General features: G+C 40.8%; 1 pseudogene; it reads right to left on the bottom strand.

Annotated features, from left to right (window-relative positions):
• Positions 1-4,047: 4,047 nt before the first annotated feature.
• LOC134637588 (transmembrane channel-like protein 4) lies at positions 4,048-25,841 on the bottom strand (annotated as a pseudogene).
• Between the last annotated feature and the right edge of the window lie 334 nt (positions 25,842-26,175).

The raw sequence follows: 26,175 nt of genomic DNA, 5'->3' as shown, positions 1-26,175 counted from the left end.
CTCTAAAAATACTTTTACTGCTATATTAATAGTAGTAATAATATCGTTTTTAGTATTTTCTTATATTTTCCTAGGTAGAAAAAAAAACGAAGAGGCAATTTTATGACAAAAATCAGTGATGCAGACTTAAATCACCCTTTAACAGAAATACAGCGAAAGCTCAGACTGTTCTGATAATGCGTTGGGTTTAATTACAAAGATTCTGCTTATTTTTTATGTGTTCTCTAATGATCTTTTTTTTTTAAAGTTAGTTATTGTAGCTTAAATCGTTAGAGATTTAAGCGGTTCATTTTAACTTTCTGAACCACTCTGCTCGGGAGTTGCCGGCCAAGGAGCTGATCTACTTAATTATTTTAGTTTGTTAAAAATTCTATTCATATTCTGCTTGAATTTGTCTTCAGTGTTTGTAACAGTAAAGCTCCAGATCCCGGTGACAGCAAATCACAACAGCAGCCTGTATTCAATTGTTTTTTTTTTTTATTCACTACAACATTTAAGGTTTGTATAAGAGACTGAGAGAGGAGGACAGAGAGGGAGAGAAAGGAAAATATGTGATTGACTGAAATGTGCCTATTTCTCATCTTGTCAGCTTTGTAACAACTAGTTCTTTAACGACTGAGCGTTTGCTTTTTTGGGTTTTTCTAACTAAAGGCACCAGAGAAGTGAGGATGAAAGAGAGGAAGTTTAAAGCACCTGCCCCTTTCCTGATTGGTGCCCTAACTGCCCTTTTCTTGAGGCAATTTTTTAATCTTTATTTATTTAATTTATGTGTGTGTGCGTGTGGGGTCTTACCTGCACCCCTCAACAATATTATTTAACTATGAATCACAGTTTAGCTAAATAAAAGGATCTGGCTTGCATCAGTCACATGACTACCATTAACCAATGATCGCCCTTGACTGCAGAGCGCGCTGGTTACGAGCCAGGAACGAAGAGCGCGCGTATTTTTTTTTGCCGTCTGAGCGGTGCTTAGCTGACGAATTGAAACAAATGGGTGTGCTGTGTGTGCACCAGCGCCACTAATATTAGCTGTCCTTTTATTAACTGCACAAGTAATGCTGGTCATAGCTACTAGCTGGCTGGGTAAGGGTGTCAGGGATCTTAGTCTGTCCCTTGTTTAGGGAACATATTTAGTTTTAAAGTAAGTTCAAGGGCTTTTCCTGCCTTTCTGGAGGACTTATTAGATATTTTTTGTGAAATATATGCATATCCACATAATTATGAATTATTATAATTATGATATTATGAAAAAACCCTTTAAAAATATGGATTTATATTTCAAATATGACAAAGTGCTGATTTTACAGCAGCAAAATGATTGTCTCTCTAGAGTTTAAACATTTAACAAACTTTCTGCCTGCATAGACTGGATAGTCAAACAAATTGAATCCCCATAAGTACATTATTTTATATTTTTTACTTTATTTTTTTATTTTAATTACTTTATTGTTATAGCACTAGGAATAAATAATAAGGGAAGTACTCTGGACAATGATGTAAAATCTATAAAGATTTTTTGCAAAGGATTCAGGTAAAATTAATGGCTACAGTGACCCTGAGCCATTGCTAATAGCTAAAGTGTAGCTTTTGATTATTGTCACATGCTGCAACCCAACTACAACTGTTCCAACCTGATTTAAACCTGTTTCAATATTTATAAACAAACAAACAAAATGAAATGTATACATAATACAAGGGCGGCTCTACAGGTGGGCAAGTGATGTGTGAAATCACTCCTTTACAGAAACTCAAGTTCTTTTATTTATGTATTTTGGGGGGACTTGTTTGTATAATTTGTACCAAAACAACAAAATGTCTTTGTTTTCTTAGAAAACATAATGGTACGTAAAATAGGATCTCGCCAACATCTTGAATTTATGGGGAGAAAGGAGTCTGGTAGGACGATGTTCCCTCTAAGCTGCGCACATGCGCAATTGCGCACTGCTGGCACGGTCACTGCGCACAGCAAATCTGCGTTGCGCACAAAAAAAAATCTAACCTGAATTGAAATTAAAACTTTAACAATTCTGTTTTGCAGTGTTAGTCAGTAAGTGGCTGGCTGCTCCCGTATGGGATTAGAACGATGCCACCTTATCCCATAGTCCAGCCAATAATGCGATTCACATTCGTATATACGCAGCTAATCAACGTCGCTGACAGGCTATGACAGCGTCCTTATGTGCCGACACCGGTGTTTTAGCTAGCAAAGCAGCATGGCTGATGTGGAGTGAAGCCACATTAATGACAACGTGTACAACCATTGGAGATGTGAGCAGGACAGACAGAACAATTGACGGAAAAAGTGTGGACTTTATACCAGTTTTTAAATTGTGTTGATAGGCCACATAAAACCAGAGTTATGATAAAAATATATGCAATGTTTGGTTTTCTTCCTGAATACTAGCGTTGTTTATATTTACTGCAGGAAGAAACGGTAAAAACGACGTTTTATAAGGAAAACGCTCGAAAGCGCTCTCCACCTGTGAGCAAAGACAAACCCCCACCCCCCTCTCCCTTTCCTATTCGTTCAAAAAAGTACCATGTCGACCAATGAAAAAATGATATGGCAACGTGGCATCTAGTTGTTAAGAAACGGGGGGAAGTTTTAGGAGTGACGGCGGTGCTTTGAGATGTGAGAGATTTGAGACGTTTAGCGCAAATCTTGTGTTAGTGTGTAGTGTAGTTAATAGTTTTGTTGTGTGTGTCAGAACAATGAGGCGACTGCTGAATGTTACAGGTGTTACAGAAGTGATGCATCAGGCCTGCAGGTATCTGGCTGTTGTGCTCCTTTATCTCATAGTGGACAGAATTAATTTTTTGGAGTGGCACAAATAATTTGTGTGGCATCAAATTTGATGCAGAACAGCTGATTGTTCTGTAAATAGTTTGAAATGTTTATTTAAAAACGCCTTGGCTGCATTTAAAAAAAAATAGCTGCAAAAAACTTTTGTTTGCCAAACTGAGTTACTTTTTTGAAGAAGTAACTATATAATTAATTGCCCAGCATTGGTCATTATATACTATATTTTGCAGACAGAGAGTTACAGGACTCTCTCCCAGACCACAGACTCATACTCATAAAAAACACAAAGTCATAAAGTTGTGTTTTCGAAATTGGAGTTCAAGTTATTTTTACTTCCAATAGTGTTAACATACTACACAGGCCAATGGCTAGATTCTTTTTTTTACATTTTCATTGTAAGTGGGCTAAAGCAGTTTAAAAGTAGTCTAACATAAATGTAAATGCTGTAATTTGATTATTTTAATAAACCATGTAACTTGGATGGATTCGATGCTGGCGTGACCACAGTGCACACATCTGATGTCGCTCACAGTGGTCCAAGGGACCGCTTAGGGAGTTTGTGTGTTCGCGCAGACACATGAAAAATTAGAGGGAACATTGGGATGATATGACGGCATTTTGAACAAATTTATGCAGATTTATGTTTTAAACTGCTCATCTACCCAGAGAGAGTTCACTCATCCATTTAATTCTTCACAAACAGGAAAAACACGGACGGCAGGCATTGCAATTCAGTTCAGTATTATTTCAGAGGTAAAAAAAATGGTGAAATGCTGTTTTTCTTTCTAGGGCAAAAATTTCAAACCTTTGTGGGTCTGATGGGGAAGAGAAGCTCTTGGGATTAAGGTATATTTCCCGCAACACTTTCATAAATCTACACTCACATCAGCTTACATCTGCCTGGTCAACTATTGGTTTCATCCCCGCAGGAGCTCTGTGACCCGGCGTCGATTCAAGGCTGAAGATCGGAGAGAAAAACTACATTTCCATCCGTGTGATTTGTCTCCATTCAACTTTTATAGTCTGTACATATTATTTAATGTATAAAATATCACATTTAGTGCCATTGAAAATCGCCCTAACACTTAAAGTGCACAGAGCGACACCTAGTGGTAAAACAGTCTCCTATATTGTCATTATAGAAATCATTTAATAATTCAAAATTACCAGAGCACGTGTTTTAATTGAGGGGCTATAATAATAATAATAAAAAAAAGCATTCTTTTATGTTTATGTTTCCTTCACAAAACTGGTGTTCTAGCCTGCTGCGCTGATGGGACGAGGGTTACAGGTTTAACAGGTACACTCAAAACCAAAACAGAAAGGATTCGTTAATGCCTTGTCCTTTTCTTACTGTAGTGGCAATTGCTTTTGTTTGACAGACCAAACATCCCACAATTAAAAGTCCACAAGCCACTACTGCACTGAGATAATATTTCGTACGCAGGCAAAAGAAGTCCACTGTCCAAACTTGAAAGTTGCGTTTTTATGGGTTATTTATCCAGTTTGGCAAGCAATAACAAGATCCATTTTTTGTTACTTCCTCCTGCTTCTCCTGCTCTGGTAAAAAAACCATAGGCCCACCCCAGTGCATGCTGGTCCTATACCAGTCTCTTTATTTATAGAAACAAAATGGCCCTACAGCTCTCACTAACTAATTTAACAAGGTAACATCAAACAAACAAAACATTGAAACAAAATATTAACCTACAAATAAACTTGTAAATAAACCCCAAAATATAAGTAAGCTAACAACAAACTTTAACTAATTTCAAAATAATAAAAATAAAGAACAAATAGCTCCAACACTTACTTTGATACACATTTGAAGGTCAGGTTAAATGTTCATATACTTTAACTTTTCCTGTAAACAAGTATTTCAACAGAAACTGATTGTACAGACTTAACTTGTGGGTATTTGTAGGGATGAACCGATTGTGAAACTGCGGGCCAACACAGATGTTTAAAGGTTGGGGAAATTTGGCCGCCATTTATAAAGATTATTGGTACATATTCCATATTCAGCATTTCATATCACTCTCTAACGATTTAATCAGCACAAAATTAAAGCAAAAGATAAACACTGGCGTGGCCGCAGGTAAATGATAAATCTACACACCCCAGTCATTTAAAAGCAACCTTGGGAAGAAAGAAAGCAGCAGATTTGGGGGTGGAGAACAGTATTTACTTGTAACAATAAAATAATAATAACATCAACAATAATAATTAAAATAATATGGGAAATAAACATTCCTTGAGGATGATGAAGAAGATAATGATGACTAGTTCTTAGGCAGCCAGGGGGCTCTGCAGAGGCTGTTCTGGCCTTACATGCACCCTCTAGCAGCTGGGAGCAGGAGCACGGCTGTGCTGGCAGACAGAGCAGGGACAGAAGAAGAGGGAGAGGAGAAGAGGGGAGGATAGAGGAAGATCGGGAGGAGGTGGGGTAATATCAGAGCCACACACTGGTGTCCTGACTGGCAACATTGGCAAACAAAACTTTCTTGAGTTGGGGTGGTCCTGCCGACTGTCCTTAAAAGATCTTGCCTTTCTTTTTGTTTTTCTCCAGGGTCCTGAAGAAGAAGAGGGGAAAAGTTGGTGACACTTGTGAAAGTGAAAAAGGTCACATGCATATGTAACAGGCAGACCCAAACAGGAAGTAAACAGTAGCTCCATGTTGAAGCAATAACACAATGGCGACAGCAGAGGGGGCTGTTATGTTTCTGATTTTATTTTATTCTGTAAAGAAAAGAATATCTGCTTTGAAGGACAGACAGAAAAGGCACTAATCTATTTACATAGTGGAAATATTATACTCTAATAATGATCAAGTTTTAATTCTCCTTCTTTATGTATTCCTTTTAAAAAAATCACAACTTTTAATGCAATTATCTTCGTGTAGACGTGTGTGGTAAAACGCAACCTGCATTAAATTACAAACATCATAAAAAAATTCTTATTATGTTGTTTTATAAGACAGTAAATCCTTGCCCATATGTCGTGTTCAGTCTTGTACTCCTGCATGATGTGTCAGTATGTGAGCTTGCCGACTCAGGCTCTCAATCTGCTTGATCAGGAACTGTTTGTCACGGCTCTCCTGTAAACCAAAAACCCATAAGTCCATGTGAGAATCAGGAAACCATTTAACTTACTGTTTCAAAATGAAGACTAATGACATATATAAAAGGTCCCCATTTAATTTTGGGACTATAAAGAAGTGGATCTCTGTGTCCTTCACTTATAATGTTTGGAGATATAAGAGGTGATGTGATCGCTATTGTCAGGGGGATAGCATACATGTGTAAAACTACAAAAAACAACCAAGAACAATACAAAGTGTTTTTTTAACTTCCACCTGGAAAAGATTGAAATATCAGTGGGACACTTTGTGTCAAGGTGAACACTAAAAGTGATTTCTTATTGTTGACTTTAATATCACCAACCATTCCCATTTTATTACGGTGTATCCATATAAATGTATTAGACTGTTTCATTTTGTAACAAATACTGAAACATGATGGAGAAGCAGTTGTAGAAAACTGATAGTACAGTTTGAAAAAGACTGGCTTGTTTGGAAAGGTTGCCAGGAGAAAGCCTCTTCTCTGTAAATCATGGCAACACAGCTTAAGTCTAAAGTACTCAGATTCAACTATGAGACCATCTGTCTGACAGCTAAAGCTTGGCTGAAATTGGGTCATACAGCAGGACAGTGATCCCAAGAACAGCAGCAAATCTACAACTGAATGGTTGACAAAGAAAAGAGCCAAGGTCGCTGCAACGGTCCAGTCAAAGTCCTGACCTTAAACATACTGAAAAGCTGTAGTGGGCCAAAATTCCTTCACAACAATGTGAGAGACTAATAAAGTCATACAGAACACGGTAGTTCTACCAGCTACTGAATCAGGAAGTGTACCTAGTTTGTCACACAGCGCTTCTGCATTTGGGCATAATTTTTGTTAAGTAATCACATGGTGTAATACATCATGTTAGAGTCTGATAAGGACCAGATGATTTTTTTGTTACTATGTCCTGAACAATTGAAAGAGGATGTATTTACTTTCCTTCTTTGGCTTTTTCCTTAAATACATGACTTTATCTAACAACAACAACAACAATAATAATAATAAAGCAGTTTACCAGTTTAAGCTGAGCTTTTAGCAGTGCAATGCTTCTCCCATAGACAGTTGCTAAAGCTACGACATAGCACATCACCACACTGCCAGGGAGAAGAGAGACATAATATTACTCCATGAAATGCACAGTAAGGACTATTTAATCTGCAGGTCATCATTACACAAATAGCATACTGAGAGTTCGCGCACATTGATAATGCAAAAAGAGGGATGGAGAATGCCTGGGAGCCGACGAAGAAGAGAAACTCCTTTGTGACTTCAGAGAGATTGTAGAACGAGTCTGGAACAGTCGACCACATGGTACTGGATGAATGGAAAGGACCGCAACCGTAAGAGGGATGGATCCTGTTTGAGGAAGAGGGACACACTTGTCCTCAGCAATGTTAAATAACATGAAAAATGTTTTCATGCAAAGTTTATAGCAGTGACAGCATCCAGCGAGTTTTCTTACAGTGCTGCAGAAAAAGCAGTTGTGTTGCAACTGTTACAGGGAAGTATGAAACACTCACTCAGAGAGACTGTAAATCATGACAACTGTTGCCAAGCCTCATCCAAACAGCAGCACCAACAGAAAAAAGAAGGTGGAGGTGGTGGAACGAAACGTCCTCAGCGCTGGCCGACAGTCTTCGAAGAGTGTTATCTGCGGGGAGAAAGTTGCAATTTAATACTGGATTAGGGACACAATCACCAAGCAACGTGTGACGTGTTGGCGGTGTTAAAGCTAGAGCTTTACCTTCTTGCAGTAAAACAGGATGACAAACTTCAAGGTGTTGATGGCGGGCAGCAGAGGGCAAAAGAGAGCTCCTACCCAGACCACGGTCTGACCATAAACCAGCCCGAGCACATTGGAGGGAACCACAAACTCCTGCCGCTCCACCCACTGAACAGGCTTACAGGAACAGTTATCCACCACAAGCCTACCACACACACACAAAAACACTACATAGCTGAACACAAGACTGATTGACCAGTATTCATATATCCAGCATGCATTCGCATTAATACGACTCATATCTTTATGCTATAAAAAGTACCTTCCAATAAAAGGCAGTGAGCGGAGGCCGGAGTCTACCATTTTGTGGTAGGATTCGAAGTGCGTTCCTGAGATACCGACGAGGCCTCCCTTGCGCAAGTAAATCGATCGACCGCTGTTGCCTTGTTTTTCCTTCACGGGAATAAGTCCCTAGATCAGCGGGGTCTGAGTTTAGACCCAACACCTGACATGCTTTATCATTATTATTTATGACTTTTTAAAATACAAACAGAGTGTAAATGAGTTTCCAATTAAATTATTCTGTCAGTTTTTCTTTTGCATGTCGAAGGCTTCAAGGGGTCGTGCTTAATTTACCCAGAAAAGTCTTGATCCAGACAGGGAACTTATACACAAACAACAGAAGGTCTGTCTTATAGGACTCTCTCCGTGCTGTTATGCTCTAAAAATGAAGATCAGTACAGCATGTATCACATCAAGTAATACAATTACTTGGAATTCATTGTAGTTGTACTTGCACAGTGTACAGCTTCCTTCAAACTCGTCAACGTCGCAGGTGATCCAACTAGACAGAGTGTAGAGGAGAACGCCCAGACTCACCAAACAGAGACAGTGCCTGGGGGTGGAAGAGAAATGGCTAATTTTCATTCATCTAATATTAATTTCACACTATCTTACTTGATAACTCAACACAGATAAGGATACACTACCATATTTAAAAATTTGTTACATAAAACTAATGACCAAGTTTAAAGCAGGGAAGGTGTTTTTTGTGTTTATTTTACCTTGAGGGCTGTATGAACAAGGTTTTTAGCTGATGTAAGTTGTTCTCTATGTGGGAGCCAGGGTGAGCTAGTTTTTTTTAAAAAAACTGAAGGACATGCCACACAAAGTAACCTGAGTTGAAATAGAAATTTGTAGAACAGGTAAGGTGGTGATTCCAGCGTAATTTCCTTCGTATTGCACACTATATTGGAGAATTATGGCAAAAGCATTATAGCAGCTTGTGTATAACTATCGTGGCCAGATAATAAAACATCTGGGTTAGATTATATTTATTATCAGGCATTTACCAATTTGCTGTTTGTTTGATCCATGGCTTGTGACTAGACCCATTGTTGTCTGCTCTGTTAGAGCCAGTCGTTAAGGATGAACCTGGCAAGGTAGGCAGTCTTGATAATTATGGGCCTAGTTATAGTACTATGATTAAAGTGAGTAAAATTATTTATCGCATTTAATATTGTGGTCAATGTTTAAATTAGATTCAGCAGCATCATTATCAATAGTTGTTATAGTGTTATAATTCTGCATTTACTCTCTTATTTACAATAAAAATTTCCACATTTGCTGGAGTTTGTCATATCTCATTGTGTATTCATGATAATTTCAGATATGGGCTTGGAGTGACTGATCAGATTTTTTTTTCAAGCATTACGAACACAAACAAATTAAATGCAATCTATGTGACATAAGCCCTTTCTCACAAACCTTAAGAGAGCCAATATGATAGTAGTGCTGCGGGAGTATTGCTCTACTAAGGCGAGCTTGTCACACAGCAGAGGCACCACAAAGTTTCCGGCAGTGATGACCATGGATGGGAGATACTGAATAATCAATTGAACGATTTCTTCCTCTTCCTTAAAAGTCCTTTTCTGTTTAGCAGAAATGGGAGATGGTCACCCAGAGCTTCAAGATCATGTTGGCATCATTATTTTTACATCGTTTACCTGGCTGAACTTTGTGGCCTCACAGATGCCGTAGAAAGCTCCTCCAATGAACCCAAGTGAAAGAACAGTCATTAAAACACGCAGAGAGTATAAAATCACTTTTTTTGATGTTGACAGATCAGCCTCGTGTCTCTTTCGACTCTCCTTCTCCAGATCCACCTGGCCAAGGGAGAGAAGAGAAATGAGGGGTCACCTGAAGGCACATCGTGCATACGAAACAGTGAAACAAAGCTGCCACGTGTGGGTCACAGTTCTCTTTTCCAGCACTTCATCCTGTTAAGTAGGATAGATCCCTTCTGACCTGCAGCTGGTAGAGGATGTTTTTTTGCTTCAGTTTGGTAGCTCTGTCTCCCAGGCAACCATAGTCCCATCCGGTGAACACAATCATGCTGCTTCCCGTTGCCACAGCAACTCAAGCTGCAGTCCCCATCCTGTGTGTGAACAGCCAGTGAAAAGGATACAGACAGAAGTCAGGCTGACTGAACTCAGGACTCTAAGCTAAACATGCAAACACACAGCCTTTATTTACATAATGCATCTGTTTAACACAAATTATAGTGTCTCCAGACCCCATAAATTCAGTAAAGTAAACCCAATTTTGCCCTCTAATCCAAAACCTGGTCATTTCGGTTGTGGAACTGACCATGTTACGATGCAGATGAGACAAAAGGCAAAGTAGAAGACAGCAGTGAGGATGTAGGCAAGAGAGATGTTATAGGAGAAGTTCCTGTTTGGCATCTCTGTGATGTTGTAGTAGCCATAAAACAGGTACAAATACTCCATAAAACCCTGTAAAGGAGAGAAGAATATCAAGCTCAAAATGCAATTCAATTTTGCCAGCTGAGAATAAAAGCAGGAGAATTGTGCAATTTCTTCACTTTGTCTACAATATAGGCCTAGATTTATTATTTAGGCCTATATTGTAGGCTTCAGCTGCAATGTGAAGCCTAAAAGCACAAATGAACCAGTGTCATTCACTTAAAACACTTTGACAAAGTGCAGCAGAAAAGCACAGGTGTAAAGCCTAAAATGAGTCACAGCTCATTCAAACTAGCTGCTTTAGTTTCAGTGTAGTGGTTCGGCGTGTGCTGCCTTACTTTCATGCTCATGCCAACATAATGTCAGTAACACCGGTGACTTTCTATTTTTAAACCACCACACATAAAAACACATTATTTACTCCAGCTATACCTTGAATGTGTTCTCAGTGTCATCTTTTTGCAGAATGATAACTGGAATGACACTTCTATTAAAGTCTAAAGTGCAGGTCTATATACATTCTGCAAGTCTCTCAGTTCCCGAAAGGAAGTCGAGTGGGTATTGATAGAACTTCATCGTCTGGTTAACTTCATACACCTTGCATTTATCTGAATTTGAAAAAAATAAAACACAGTAAACAAAAAGCTTCCTCTGAACATAAAGGTCATGATGTTGCCCCAAGAATTTATGATATTTTTAAATAAATAAAATACACAGAAAGAGACAAGGAGATGCAATGCAGCTGCAGTGGAAACTATTTAACGTCTAAATAAGATCCGTTTCTCATGTGGCTTTAAAATAGTCAAAGAATGAAGAACATGAAATACCAGCTGTCTATAACAACTGGCTAATGAAATTAATTGGGCTTAAATGAAGCTATGCGTTGAATGATTTTTCTTCCAGAAATCTATTTGGAAATTATGTTGTGTGTGTTTTGCAGATCCAAATTATCCCAGCTCCATTACAAGACTCATGTTATTTAGATGACTTAAGTTATTGATCATATACTGCTAAAAGTTAAATCTGATCACCTCCAATGTAATTGTAAATATGAGAGTTTTGTCTCTGTATTTCATCGGCCATCTCTCTGATGAATGTTAACAGTTTTCCTCTACGATCACATCTAATAGTTGACCGGCAACAAATCCAGACTCAAACAAATAAGTGAAGCACTTCCTTGTGAGGATAATCTGTGTAGCCACGAGCTGCTTTCTTGTTGTCCCCTTTCATGGACTTTACTCCCTTTGTAAATGACTGCACATGCACTTCCTTATTGGCTTCAACCTAATGAGTTAGCTCTTTATACCACGGCGGTGGTAAAAAAGGCCCAGCAGCGTCTCCACTTTCTGAGAGTGCTCAGGAGGAACAACCTGGAGGAGAGGCTGCTGGTGACATTCTACAGAGCCACCATAGAGAGCATCCTAACGTACGGCATAACAACATGGTATGCAGGGTGCTCAGCTGCAGACAGGAAAGTACTGCAGAGGGTCATCAACACAGCCCAGAAGATCACTGGCTGCTCTCTGCCCAGCCTGGAGGTCATTGCAAACTCTCGGTACCTCAGCAGAGCTGGCAATATCATCAAGGAATACTCTCACCCCAGTAATCAACTGTTTGAACTATTACCGTCAGGCCGACGGTACAGGTCACATAAAACCAGGACAAACAGATTCAGGGATAGCTTCTTTCCCAGACCTATCACCGTAGTAAACAAGCACAAAAACAATTGAACCTGCTTATCTATACCATACTGTCACTGTCACTATATTATGCTGCTATTCATACTGTCATTATATTAATGCTGCTATCCTGTATATATCGTACTTACTATTGTTTGAGTACTTACGATTGTTTTATTGTACTTTTTATATTTTACATTTATATTTATTACTGCATTTTGCACCAAGGGAGTGGCACTCCAATTTCGTTGTACCCTGTACAATGACAATAAAGGCTATTCTATTCTACCCAGCCAGAAGGGAAAAGCACACTGAAAACAAGGATGTCAGATATTTTGTCTTTTTGAAGTGCTAAAATCATAAATGTCTTTGACTTTACAGTAAATTGGAGGAAATGAATGCATTTTAACAGCGGGCAGGGATGCCAGGAAATGAAATACAACACGCTGCTGTGTACAACAAAAGCAACAAAAGGTTTTTAATAACAGGATGTTGTTAACAAACATTTACTTAGAGGAAGCACCGCGTCCCAATGCTTTGCAGAGGCTTTAATATGAATTTTATAACAAACTAAATCTTCACAGAGGAAATGCTGAGATGTATTGCGCTTTCAACACTGTTACAAATCAGGGAGCGTTACAGCTGGCGCAAAAAACAAACAAACCACAAAACAGACTAAGAAATAAAATTAATTCTTTGGAGACAAGCGGTGAGCAGGAGGACTTTTTGCAGTCATCGACGTGTGACAATAGAAACATTTCTCCAACGGTAAATAAAAAACAGCACAACATAAAATTAATTTGTAATTCGCATAACCTCAAGACCATACAGTGTGAACCAACAGGTTCAACAACACTTAACGTTGCTGAACCTAGATCTGGCCTACTGAAGCAACCCCAGATCACAACACTCCCATCATGGGGTTGCACAGTACATAATAGGCATAATATGTGCAACACTTCATCCACCTCACCCTGATGCTTTCATCACTCAGCAGTGTAAATCTGCACTCGGACCACATGATCTTTTTCTATTGCCCCAGAATCCAATCTTGGACGCTCCTTACTAAACATTTCCATCTGGCGATCGTGGCTCAAGAGTTGGCACTTTGTCTTGTTATTGGAAGGTTGCCGGTTCGAGCCCCGGCTCCGACAGTCTCGGTTGTTGTGTCCTTGAGCAAGACACTTCACCCGTTGCCTACTGGTGGTGGTCAGAGGGCCCGGTGGCACCAGTGTCTGGCAGTCTCGCCTCTGTCAGTGTGCTACAATGTAGCTTGCCATCACCTGTGTGTGAATGTGTGGGTGGATGGCTGAATGTAGTGTAAAGCGCTTTGGGGTTCATAGGGACTAAGTAAAGTGCTATACAAATACAGGCCATTTACCATTACCATTCCCAATTCCTCAATCATAAATGAAAAAAAAAACAAAACAAAAACCCATAAATTTTTAATTCTTTCCCCCATAAAGAAGACATTTGACAATCTCCCTAGCACGCTCAAGCGAGCATCAGTTCTCTGTGTGAAAATGGACAATTCCTTTGAGCTGATAGGAAGTCAACAGTAAGTCAAATAACTATTGTTACAAACAAGGTATGCACAAGGGCATCGCTAAACACACAACACATTGAACTTCAAAGCAGATGGACTACAGCAGTGGAAGATCACACTGGGTGCCACTCGTGTCAGCTGAGAACAGAACTTTATGGTGCTAGCTTAAAGTTACGGTGTAAACGTTAGCTTATGTTGTAGTAAAGTTGTTACTGTTTAAATGATGTTAGGACAGAAATATTAGCTTCTGTCATGACTAACGAAGTTACTAGTTAATAAAGTTCCCAGTAAAGTGATTAATCGCAGCCACAGATTGACAGTAAATATCTCGATTAGCTTCAATGCATCTATAATAAATATGTGCACATTTCAGTGCTTCGTTTAAACTGTATGATACTTGCAACCCTAGCTGTGTGAACAAAGCCTGGCTCCTTTAATCCTGCATGACAAACCTTAGGATGCAGGTTATTACTCTTTCCTGCTGGCACACCTGTCACACCTGAGAGTCAGCTAGAAACTTACAGTAACGTGTGCATCATGCAAAGACTGCCAGACTCTGTAATACTGCAAATGATCAGTGACTCAGGTTAACACTAAAATTTAAACAGTCCCCCTCTGTGTCTCTGGGTGCTGAACATCTAGAATCAGATTGAGTCAGTCTGCATCAGCTGAAGCTGTTATTTGTAAATATCTGTATTTTTTAATTCAGGTGTGGGGAAAATACGTAAGACTGCAGTGATGCGATGTACCAGATTAACCCTTGTGTTGTCCTTGGGTCATTTTTGTCCTCTAAAGAAATCTTTTGCTATCAAAAATGTGTTTTTTATTCATCAAATGGTCTGAAAATAACAGAAGTTATTCATTACTATGCTATGCATGATTGGAATAAGTTTTAAGTAATTTGATTTATTTATGCGGTTTTTATTGGATTTTATAACACCTGTGGTCCTTGTGGACAAAAATGACCCCAAAGTACAAAGTGTTGCAAAGGGCCATATTTTCACACCATACTGCTTTCAAACATCTTTGATCTTTATACCAGAGGTGTGGACTCGAGTCACATGACTTGGACTCGAGTCAGACTCGAGTCATTAATTTTATGACTTTAGACTTGACTTGAAAAAAGGTTGTAAGACTTGTGACTTGACTTGGACTTTTACACCAGTGACTTGGGACTTGAATTGGACTTGAACCTGTTTACTTGAAAAGACTTGATATTTTACCCAAATCTAAAATTTAACATACATATCATATAAAAAGTGCGGACCATTAATTCACTTTATTCATTCATTCATTCTTACCACACTCGGTATGTATGTGAGCATGAGCTGTAGCACAGCCAATCAAATTAACCAGATTTTAAAAAAACAAAAACGCTCAAGCCAAAAATGCTCCCAAGAGTAATTTCTTTCAGGTACATAAACTACGAAGTAGTCAACAAAAAACGAAATGCAATATGCAAAACATGCAAGAAGAGAATCACAGACGGAGATGGAACAACTTCCAACTTTGTCCGACATTTGAAGTTGCATAAAGAACGGTAGGTGGTGCTTTTTTTTTGATACGATGAGATAGCTGACTTAGCTAACTTCATCTTATTAGCAAATGTTCTCCGGGCTACGTTGATGATACTGTTTGGCTTTGTTGTGGAAGTTTTCCACTTAAATAAAGCCTGCAGATGAGCGGTAGCTAACATTCTTTAATCCGGACACACAAAGACAACGGACAACCAAGCTTGTGGAGAGCCTGCATGTCCGCGGGACAGACGGTCAGCAGAGTTCTCACTGAGCCTAGCATGGCTCTCAGTTTAAATACCTTCTCCAGGAACAAAAGGCAGTACACAGCTGTTTCACACCTTAAGGTTCACACTCCCTTGCTACCTCCCAGAGTCCTTGAAGAGACAAAAGACTCTTCCTGTGGAGTGGTCTGCTCCCCCCAACTTCCCTCTTACAGTACGGGTGTCAGACATGTTAAAATCCAGTGGCACCAAGGCATTATACAATAAAATAATGTGATTAGTACATAAGTAAAAGAAATTCCATTACAATCCCACCCTTTGATTCTTAAATCAAGAATCACATTAAAACCAGAATTTCTTTCCTGACTTTCTGTATATCACATCAACATTATTTTACACTTAAAGGAGTTTCACGCTGTGTATCCTCACTTCACTGTTCTCCCACCACCCTTTGTTCATCTTTAATCATCCCCACAATCTAAGCTCTCACATGCAAATGGCTACAACAATGATACAGAGGAAAGGTCTTCTCCATAGTGTCAAAGTACTTTGCATGGCAAAGTGAAACAGCATTAGGTGGTCATTCTCAGTCCCAGTCATGGCTCCTGGAGTCTGTGCCATTTACAGAGTCATAATTCCAACGCTGATCTCCCTCTGCGCTGTCACTTTTGGAGCTTGGCACGCTCTCTTCATCCCTCGATTTCTGTTCCAATCTCCTCGTGACAATCCTTTGGAAGCCCAGTGGTGCAGCCCACTGTCGTTTGTCAGCTGTCCTGCAGATGGTCCCTGCTTCTCACTGGTACTCTTGAAGCATTCTCTCCTGGTCATGGTCTGCATCTGCACTTCAGTCTCTTCTTCCATATCGCTCATGTCACGGTCTCTGCAATTTAAAAATGAAAACTTCCCCGGAAAACCCTCTTTTGCCCTATGTCAGCTTAGCACAATTAGACATGCACAATGAAGTTGTGCATTGTCTCTTAAAAATTCCCAGAGATTCTCCCCTGGAGTAGTTTCACTCCAGGCCCTGTCGTACGAAAACATTAGCCAGTGGTGTGTCCTGCTGTAAATCATGTGATTAGATCATATGATTAGCCCTCTGCTGTGGAAAAAGTGATGTAGGTGTTAGCGCAGTGCATCTGTATGCACACTTTCTCACAGTGACCTCTGCACTGTAAACAATACAAGGTCATGAATAACACACCGCTGATAAATTCACAAAGACACAGGAAGTGGCAATTAAAGGTTAAGTCTGCATGCCCCAAAGGTCATGCAGCCTGTTGCTGTCATCTTTCTGCTCCTGTAAAAAGAAACATACATACATACACCCTTTTGTCAGGTCAAGGTGGAGGTGCAATCTTGCATACTGGTGTCAAGTCAGTCAAAGCTTTTGTCAGTCCCCATTTTTTATTTGCTGACAGTAGAAGCTCTCGTGACGCAATAAGTTTCTACTGCCAGCAATGACGTCATTTCAAAAAAAAGAAAAAAGAATTTAGACTGGATTACCTCGCTGAATCCTTTTTGGCAGGGACTTGTTTTCTGATTGTCCCAAATAAGTGACTTTCTCCTGAGCCCATTTTAATTTTTGGAGAAACTCACTTGCGATTGTTCAACATGTTGTGTAGCGCTTTCGATTCCGATCTTGCAGGCCTGCTTGAAAAAAAGAAAATTGCCAAACAAAAATCTCAGTGCACTGTTAAAAATCAAAAAATATGAAGGCCTCTTTTTAGAAGTTGTCTAAGCATACTCTCTTAGAATGATAGATCAAAACAAAACTAATTGGTAGGTTAAAAGTGGTACCAAAAGAAAATGCAAAGAAAATGCATCAGCCAAGTAAATCCCCAAAACTTTCATCCACCAATCGCACACCTCACACAATATTCTATTAGATAATGAGTTTTGTTTTCCCCCATGTAACCAGATGTGTGTCATGATAAGACCTCCTCCACACATCAGAAACAAGAAACTCAATAATCTATTAGTCCCCACTCATCTGACCCCCCTGCAGCATTCTGTTCACCCCTGCAATGATTCAATCATCCTTCCCCAAAATAATACTAGTTCACTAGTCTATGTATCACTTCTTAACCCACTAAGTGAACCAGACAAGATGATGGTAACAGCAATGCATGCTTAAAATGCTATTTGGTCTTCATGAGCTTCATTGCGTGTGTGTTTGTGTTAGTAGGATTAATGCATTTTTCTGTTTGTGTAATTTTTGTGTACCCCTCCTCTTTGCAGTGCTCCAGACACTTTTCAATTCTCCACGCAAGGCAGTCGTTTTTTCTTCCTAGTTTCCTAAACCCAAGTTTCATTTCCCACACTAAAACAGCCATGTTCTCCCCTGCTCCTTCCACTGTGGTCTCATCTCATCTCTCCCCCTTGCAGCAGTCCAGTGAGAGTCAGTTGTCTTTCAGCTTTGTCCTGTGTTCTCCACTGTCTCATCTTGCCATTTTGCTCCAAAAGTGGCAAATGTCCAACTCAGACAGTCTTTTCAAAAGTCCATTCACACATGGTGAAGTTGCAGCTCGTTGGAAATGCACATCCATCCATCCAGTCATGATGATGCCATTTTTTTCTCCTTGCTGCCGCTGTCTTGCACAGCTGTTTGCTGCTGCTGCTGCTGGACCTTTTCTTCACTGCTCAGGACACTGCTGTGAGCTCTTGATATCCATCTCGTTGTTCTGGAACTGCATTTCTTGTCTTCAGGGAGAGATTCTTGGAGCTTGTGTTCTCAGGGTGACAAAGACATGGAAGTTAAGCTGTAAAACAATTCAGCCAGAACTTGGCTTGAGTGTTTCTAATGGTGTTGACCTATAATTTTTCCCGACTGCTGAATGTGGAAAATTGATCCGGGTCTGCTCTTCACCTGCAAGTGACACACTGAGACATTTTGATCATTCTTCTCATTGCTTAAAACAACATGTCTCCCCTCTCTGGTTCTGAAGCCCCTTTCTTAAAAACCCAGAGAGATTGTAGTTGTTCTACATTGTTGTTCTACATTGAAAACCACCAAACCCTCTTCCTATTTTATTACTTATTTTCATCAACAATTCCACCCTAGGGGAGTTGGTGGCCTGCAGTACCACCTTCTCCCGCTAGTTAGAAACAACTTTTACACAAATTCCTACACTCCTCTCTTTTTTTTTTTTTCCCCTTTTGTCCTTGTTTTGTTCCCCATTTTCAACATTTTGAACCCCATTTTTCTCTTTTTTTTTTTTTTTTTTTTTTTTTTTTTTACACACACACACACACACACACACACACACACACACACACTCTCTGCAATCTTACACACCACACATTTACTCAGTTCTTAACATACAGTCACACATTGAGTTTTGTCCCTGGCCGCCCGGTGGAGCGCTTGCCGCAGTCGCCTCTCGAGCCGCTAATCCGGCTCCGCTGACTGCCCCTGGAATCTAGATTCTCTATTACTGCACGAGGCGTCCCCCGTGAGGTTCCTTGCCTTCTACGGACCAAGAAACGAACACTGCCACCCCCAGTCTCCTTTGAAGAAGTTAGGATCTTTTAGAAGATGCTAGAGATGTCACCCCGTGATTCTACACGAAGACTCCCCGTGATTCTACACGAAGACTCCCCGTGATTCTACACGAAGACTCCCCGTGATTCTACACGAAGACTCCCCGTGATTCTACACGAAGACTCCCTCGGAGCTCTTGCCCTGGAAGGTCGTAACACTTTCACCTTCTTGGGCTCCCCGAAGGCTGCAACACACTCACCTCCTCAGCCATACACAAAACTCTCGTGACTTGTTACAAGTTAGCTATCACTCACCCATCTGCAGGAGTCCCCTCAAAGTCGATGGTCTCGGTGGTCGCTGAAACACGCGGCTCCGTGACTCCTCCATTTCCTTTGCTTCAACAGCCGGTAGGACAAAGGTACCTTTTCCCTCAGGGGTGATCAGCCCGTCCACGGAACCGTTGTTCAGCGACCACACGGACAACCCTGCTCGCAGCGCCATTCTGTTGTGGAAGTTTTCCACTTAAATAAAGCCTGCAGATGAGCGGTGAGCGGTAGCTAACATTCTTTAATCCGGACACACAAAGACAACGGACAACCAAGCTTGTGGAGAGCCTGCATGTCCGCGGGACAGACGGTCAGCAGAGTTCTCACTGAGCCTAGCATGGCTCTCAGTTTAAATACCTTCTCCAGGAACAAAAGGCAGTACACAGCTGTTTCACACCTTAAGGTTCACACTCCCTTGCTACCTCCCAGAGTCCTTGAAGAGACAAAAGACTCTTCCTGTGGAGTGGTCTGCTCCCCCCCAACTTCCCTCTTACAGTACGGGTGTCAGACATGTTAAAATCCAGTGGCACCAAGGCATTATACAATAAAATAATGTGATTAGTACATAAGTAAAAGAAATTCCATTATAGCTTTAACAGGTATGATATGTTTGTCATGCTATTTCTGGTTCTGTAGCTGTACTCAGGGAAGAGAGTTACTCTCCGTCTCCTCCTCATCATTAACCCCGTAGATTTAACCCAGTTTAGACTGACAAATATTTATTTTACCATCACATCACAATTCAAAATCACTGTGTTTAATCTGCAATTAGTGTATGGTCGTGTTTAACTTTTGCATGTCTGAGCCAGCGAAATTTTTTTTTTGGTTAGAAAATCTGGCCCACCTTAGTGTGTAATTGAGTAGTCCTGCTATACATGGCCTTTTTCTTCTGTCATTTATGTCAATACATCAAATAAAATACTTTGATCTTATGTTATTAGCTGTTGTTTATTTGCAAAGGTCAGTTATTCTTATCAGGGATGCTAAACATTGCTTATTAGAACTGTATGCAGAGTTTTGAGAAAAGTGTTTTAATAAATAATTTTTATATTTTTTATTGTCTTTTTATTGTCTGAAAACTATGAGGGTTTAAGTGTTAATATTTATTTAGGATTATTAAGATCAACTTAAAGTCAAATGCAATTCATGAATGGCTGTAATGGAATTTCTGACATGAGTCTAATATGCTTACCTCTATCAGATTTGAAGAATACCAGATGAAAAAGAGGATCACAAATGAACTTCAACAGCCTTCCATATCACAGTTTATGGACACTTGGGCCGGACAGTACAGCATGACTCATCCACAGCAGAAAGCTATCACGAATGCATTATTAAGTGACTTGATTATTGGTTGCAACCTGCCCCTTTCTATTATGGAAAACAAGAATATTCGGCACTTTCTGACGGTAGTTGACAGAAAATACAGCCCGGTATGTCGCAGAACAATTATATCAAAAACAGAGAACTTCACTGCTGAGAAACGTTCAATGTTAAAAACTCAGTTGAGCGAGACTGATCATGTTTCAGTCACTGTGGACATTTGGTCAGACCGAAGGATGAGGGGTTTCCTTGGTATCACTGTGCACTGGATACAGAAAGAGACAGAGAGGATGCAGCTAAAATCCAAACTGCTGGCCTTTGACCGCTTCAAAGGATTACACACTGGTGAAAGAATCTGTGAGAAATTTGAAGCTATATGTGACGAATACAACATCAAAGATAAACTAGACTATATTATTAGTGACAATGCTGCCAATATGCGGAAAGCATTCACTGTGTGCTTCCCCACTGAGCAAGGTGAGGAACATGATGATGATGGTGATCATCTTGACGACCCAGAGCTCTGGCACGACTTAACCTTGGAAGATCAGGAAACAGTAGGTGCTGCTATGGCAAAGACACAGCGCCTGCAGTGTTTTGCGCACACACTTCAGCTGGTGGTGAGAGATGGTTTGTCAGAGACCAGAGTGGCATCTCCTTCACTTTCAAAGTTATCTAATGTGGTGTCGCGAATGAGAAATAACCAGGGACGGTTACAAAAATAGTGACAACGCCACCTGGGGGAGGGCGTTACACCCCCAGGAAAGATTTCTCTAGCCAATTAAAGGATTGCACTGGCTACCAAAGCCCACAGACTCGTTATTTAATGGCAGAGGTGAGACAAAGGAAGTTTACAGTTCAAAAGTTTAAGAGAAACTACTAAAACATAACTATAAGATCAAAAAGGCACCTAGGGTAGCAGGGGTGAGACAGTAAAATAATTAATGAAAACACTTTATTAACAAATGATGATTAAAACGACATACTCCCTACCACAATGCTACCCTAAAACAAGCACAACATGTTAAAAGGAAGCAACTAGACAAAATGGTGGAGACTGGCCACTTGAGGAGGCAACCTACAGGGAGGAGTGCCCAAGGGTGCCACCAATTACTCACCCATGTGATTTCACTGCAACCTCACTCACACTAAACTCTAAATGGTGCAATCAACCTATGCCCGGTGTGTACACTCACATGCATCGGGGAGGGGATTCCACCTCACGTGCCTAGCCTCTGAACAAGCAGCCGCACCTCCACTAAAGCAATAAAAGAAAAGATAAAACAATTCAGTAAAAGATCCACATAAAACCAACACATCCCAAATCACTGTTCGTTAAAAGTAGTGCGTAACAAACAAAACGGCATCTGGCAAGACAGCAGCAGTATAATACACACCTGCAACAAAGGAGGGAAACAGTAGTCAAAGTCCACCCTACTATGCCACGGTATGATGAACACAAAGGTCGCACTTACCACTCTCTAAAGGGCAATTCTGAATAGCTTTCCTTAAGAGATATGCAGTGCTCGACTGCCTAATGCTCGCAGCCACACTGGATTGCCAAGACTGCCAAATGCCTTCTGTCAGTAGTGAAGCGCAGCTGTTTCTTATAGCCGGGTAATTGTCTTCTGGGAAGGTGTGGATGTCAGTGGTGCGTTTATGGACATCATGTAACATCCTAACCCAGAATCTACTTCACTACACTAAGCTCACCTCTCTACTGCACACAAGCACAACATTCAAAGATGTGTTTGAAGCTGAATTTGGTGGACAGAAAGGGATCCCTGCTGCTGTAATCACAAGATGGAACTCAACAATGAGACAAGTAAAGGCAGTTTTGTGAACATCTAAAACTCTGTGCTGTTCTTGAAATGGCTGGGCACAAGGAGTTATTATTCACAACACGAGAGTGGAACCTGTTGAAGGAGATGGTGGACATCCTGAAGCCTTTTGGAGAAGCAACAGATTTGACACAAGGTGAGAAAATAGTCACGATCAGTGCTGTTGTTCCATCCGTGCTGTCCCTCAATCACCACCTTGAGAAACTGAAGCCTCAAGTCCGTTTCCTGAATGGTCTTTATTTATAAAGCACTTTTCATACAAAAAAAAAACAAACTGTAGCACAAAGTGCTTTACATGGTTAAAAGCAGCCCACCCCACCCCACCCCACCCTCCCACTCATTCCCCACACTCTCGTTAAGTTGCAAAGGTGAAATATTCTTTTTGGGGAGACCAGAGAGCAGGGCATTACAATAATCAATGCGACTGGTAATAAAAGCATGCATCAGCATCTCCGTGTTGGCCCGAGAGAGAATAGGGCGGACTCTGGCTATATTTTTTAGATGATAAAATCCAATTTTGGTTACGTGTTTAATATGTGGGATAAAAACAAGCTCAGAGTCAAGAATAACACCCAGGTTTTTCACTTGTAGTGAAGGGCATAGTGAAAATGCCTGTAATTTAGACAAGAGGTTTCTCTCTCTGAGCCTCAGGACCGATGATTAAAACTTCAGTTTTGTCCTGGTTAAGCTGTAAAAAGTTTTTTGCCATCCAATATTTTATATCTAGAATACAGTTAAAAAGGGCATCCATTGGTCTGGTGTCATCAGGAGACACGGAGATGTACAGCTGAGTATCATCAGCGTAACTGTGGAAGTTCACTCCATGCCTCCTGATGACGCCGCCAAGAGGGAGCATATACAAATTAAAAAGTACAGGGCCTAAATCCGACCATTGAGGCACACCACATGTCATTTTATGGATCTTAGAGGAGCATGTATCCATACACACCATAAAAGTCCTGTCTGAGAGATAGGAAGTGAACCAGTTGTGTACAGCACCAGAGAGGCCCACCATGTGTTTCAGTCTGTTTAAAAGTATAGCGTGGTCTACTGTATCAAAGGCTGCGCTTAGATCCAGTAGCACCAGGACAGAGCTTTTGGGAGTCCCAGTTACATCTAATATCATTTAAAACCTTTAGGAGAGCGGTCTCTGTCCTGTGGTTCACCCGAAATCCAGACTGAAATATCTCTAGGATCTGTTTATGATTCAGAAAATCATTAATCCGAGTAAAAACAAGTTTTTCTAAAATTTTACTTAAAAATGGTAAGTTGGATACAGGTCTGTAGTTATTAAAATCATTGCAATCCAAATTGCTCTTCTTCAGAAGGGGCCTCACCACCGCCGTTTTAAAGGCAGAAGGGAAGACACCCAACTGAAGAGAGCAATTCATCATGTATAAAAGCTCCGCTTCAAAAAATCCATAAAGTGTTTTAAAAAGTGGAGAGGGGATTGGATCTAATAGACATGTGGTGGGTCTCACTGTGGAGAAAACTTTCTTAAGGTTCTCAGCATTAACCAGGACAAAGCTGTCCAGTGTCTCCTCAGGTACAATCGAGCCCTCAGATGTGTTTAAAATCATATCATGAGAAGATAAAATATCACATCTGATGGAGCTGATTTTTCCCCTGAAGTGGTCTGCAAACTGCTCACAGAGTGAGTCTGTGGGGGTTCTTTGGGAGCTGTTAAAATCAGGGTTAAATAAATGATCTATGGTGGAGAAGAGGACCTTGGGATTATTTTTGTTATTACTGATTATTTTGGCGAAGTATGAATTTCTTGAATTCCTTAGTCTATTATTGTCAATTTTAAGTTGCTCGCAAAGTATTTGATGGTTGATTGCATTTTTATTTTTCCTCCATCTCCTTTCTGCTGCCCTGCAATTTCTTTTGAGTGTTTTGACTTCTTCGTTTCTCCAGGGTGATACACGTTTTACGTTAATCTTTTTGGTGGTGAGTGGAGCAACGGAGTCAAGGCTTTTCTTCAGTTTGAGGTTAAAATGATTAAAAATAAAATCACAGGGTGCAGGTAGAATCACAGGGGGGCATTCGTCTAAAACCCTGGTAAAATTTGCAGCCACTTCAGAGGTTAGATAGCGCCTCCTCACAGTTCGCACCGAGGTCTCCCGCTGAATAAAACCGGTGATGTTAAAAAACACACAGTAGTGGTCAGAGACAGCCAAGTCAACAGAGGACACACTGGTGGACAGCCCATGGGTGATGACCAGGTCCAGAGTGTGTCCTCTGTTGTGAGTCGGCTGCGTGACGTGCTGGGTAAAATCCATACAGTGAAGAATGTTTAAGAATTCTTTTGGTGCAGGGTCAGAAGGATTATCTATGTGCAGATTAAAATCACCGGTTAGAATTATCATGTTATACTTTGAATGTATGTTTGTTAAAAATTCTGAGAATTCCTTGATAAAAGCAGCACTGTCTTTAGGTGGTCTATAAATTGTGACAGATAAAACTGGAGGGCTGCTAAAAACAATAGCGTGGAATTCGAAAGTGGTAAAATGATCAAATAGAATTTGTTTGGTGGTGAGTGTGTTGTTGGTTAAAGATGCAGTCCCACCACCTCTCTTACCACTTCTAAAGGAAAAAGAGAAATTAAAATTTGGTGGGGAGGCCTCAGTGAGAACAACTGGTGCATCCGAACCCAGCCATGTTTCAGTTAAAAATAAACAATCAAGTTTATTATCTAAAATTAAATCATTAATAATAAAAGACTTATTCAACAGAGAGCGGACATTTAAAAGTGCCATACTGATTGAGACTGGTGGATTTTTGACAGTAGAGTTCAATGAATGCTGAGATTTTTGAAGAGGCCGGAGGTTATTAATGTTTTTGGAGTTGCTGGATTTATGATAATTGTGTTGCTCTCTGTTTGTGATTATGACGGGTATTGTGTTGACTGTGGGAGAGAGAGGTCCGAGTCCAGAGTTTTGTGTATTACTGTTAAAAGTGGAACAAATGTAGGAGCTGGGACCAGGGGGACATCAGTCAGTGGAGGACAGATCAGCGGGTAGTGTCGGTTTGGGGTAATGACAGGGCCGTGTGTGGGAGTGCTGTACGCCAAATACCAAATTGGCGGACAGCAAACGGCGTCCACAGGCGTTGAGGTGGAGTCCGTCTGCCCCAAAAAGATGTCTCCTCTCCCAGAAGGCATCAAAATTGTTAATAAAACCCACACCGTGGGAGACACAGGCGGAGGAAAGCCAGGTGTTAAGGCTGAGCAGCCGGCTGAAACGGCCTATCCCTCTGCCGCAGGTGGGGGTGGGCCCGGAGATAAAAGCACTCACCTGCAACTGACCAAGGAGGCTGAAGAGTTGGAGGAAGTCCAGCTTCAGCAGCTCAGATTGCTGTTTGGGAATGTCATTGGTGCCGATGTGGATGATGAGCCGGTTGGCCTGTGGGTGGGACGCCAGGATGTTGGGAATTCTGTCCACTATGTTGACAACGGTGGCTCCCGGGAACGACAGCGTGAGCGCCCCCCTCATCCGCACGTTCCTGACGATGGAATCCCCGAGGACCAGCGTGGAGAGAGGAGATGCCACCGGGGACTGCTGGCCATCTGAGACGCCTGCGCCACGGCACCGGGGGTGTTGGGCAGTTGTGACATAAAGACAGAGGTGACACAAAAACTTAAAGGTAAAGATTGAATATAGTGTATATTTTTTTCTGTATTTTTTGTCTAAAATTGTAATAAAGGCTCTTTTGCTGTTGTTAATTTGTTTTGCCAGATCTGATCCTGCAAGATGCGGCAGATCCTGCAAAGTCAGAGCAACCTGTGACTCCTCGTGAGGAACACCAAGAGGCCTGTGAAGATGGAGG

The sequence above is a fragment of the Pelmatolapia mariae genome, linkage group LG10_11 (assembly GCF_036321145.2).
Source record: "Pelmatolapia mariae isolate MD_Pm_ZW linkage group LG10_11, Pm_UMD_F_2, whole genome shotgun sequence".
In the NCBI taxonomy this organism is placed as follows: Eukaryota; Metazoa; Chordata; class Actinopteri; order Cichliformes; family Cichlidae; genus Pelmatolapia; species Pelmatolapia mariae.
This window is presented reverse-complemented; position numbering and strand designations above follow the sequence as displayed.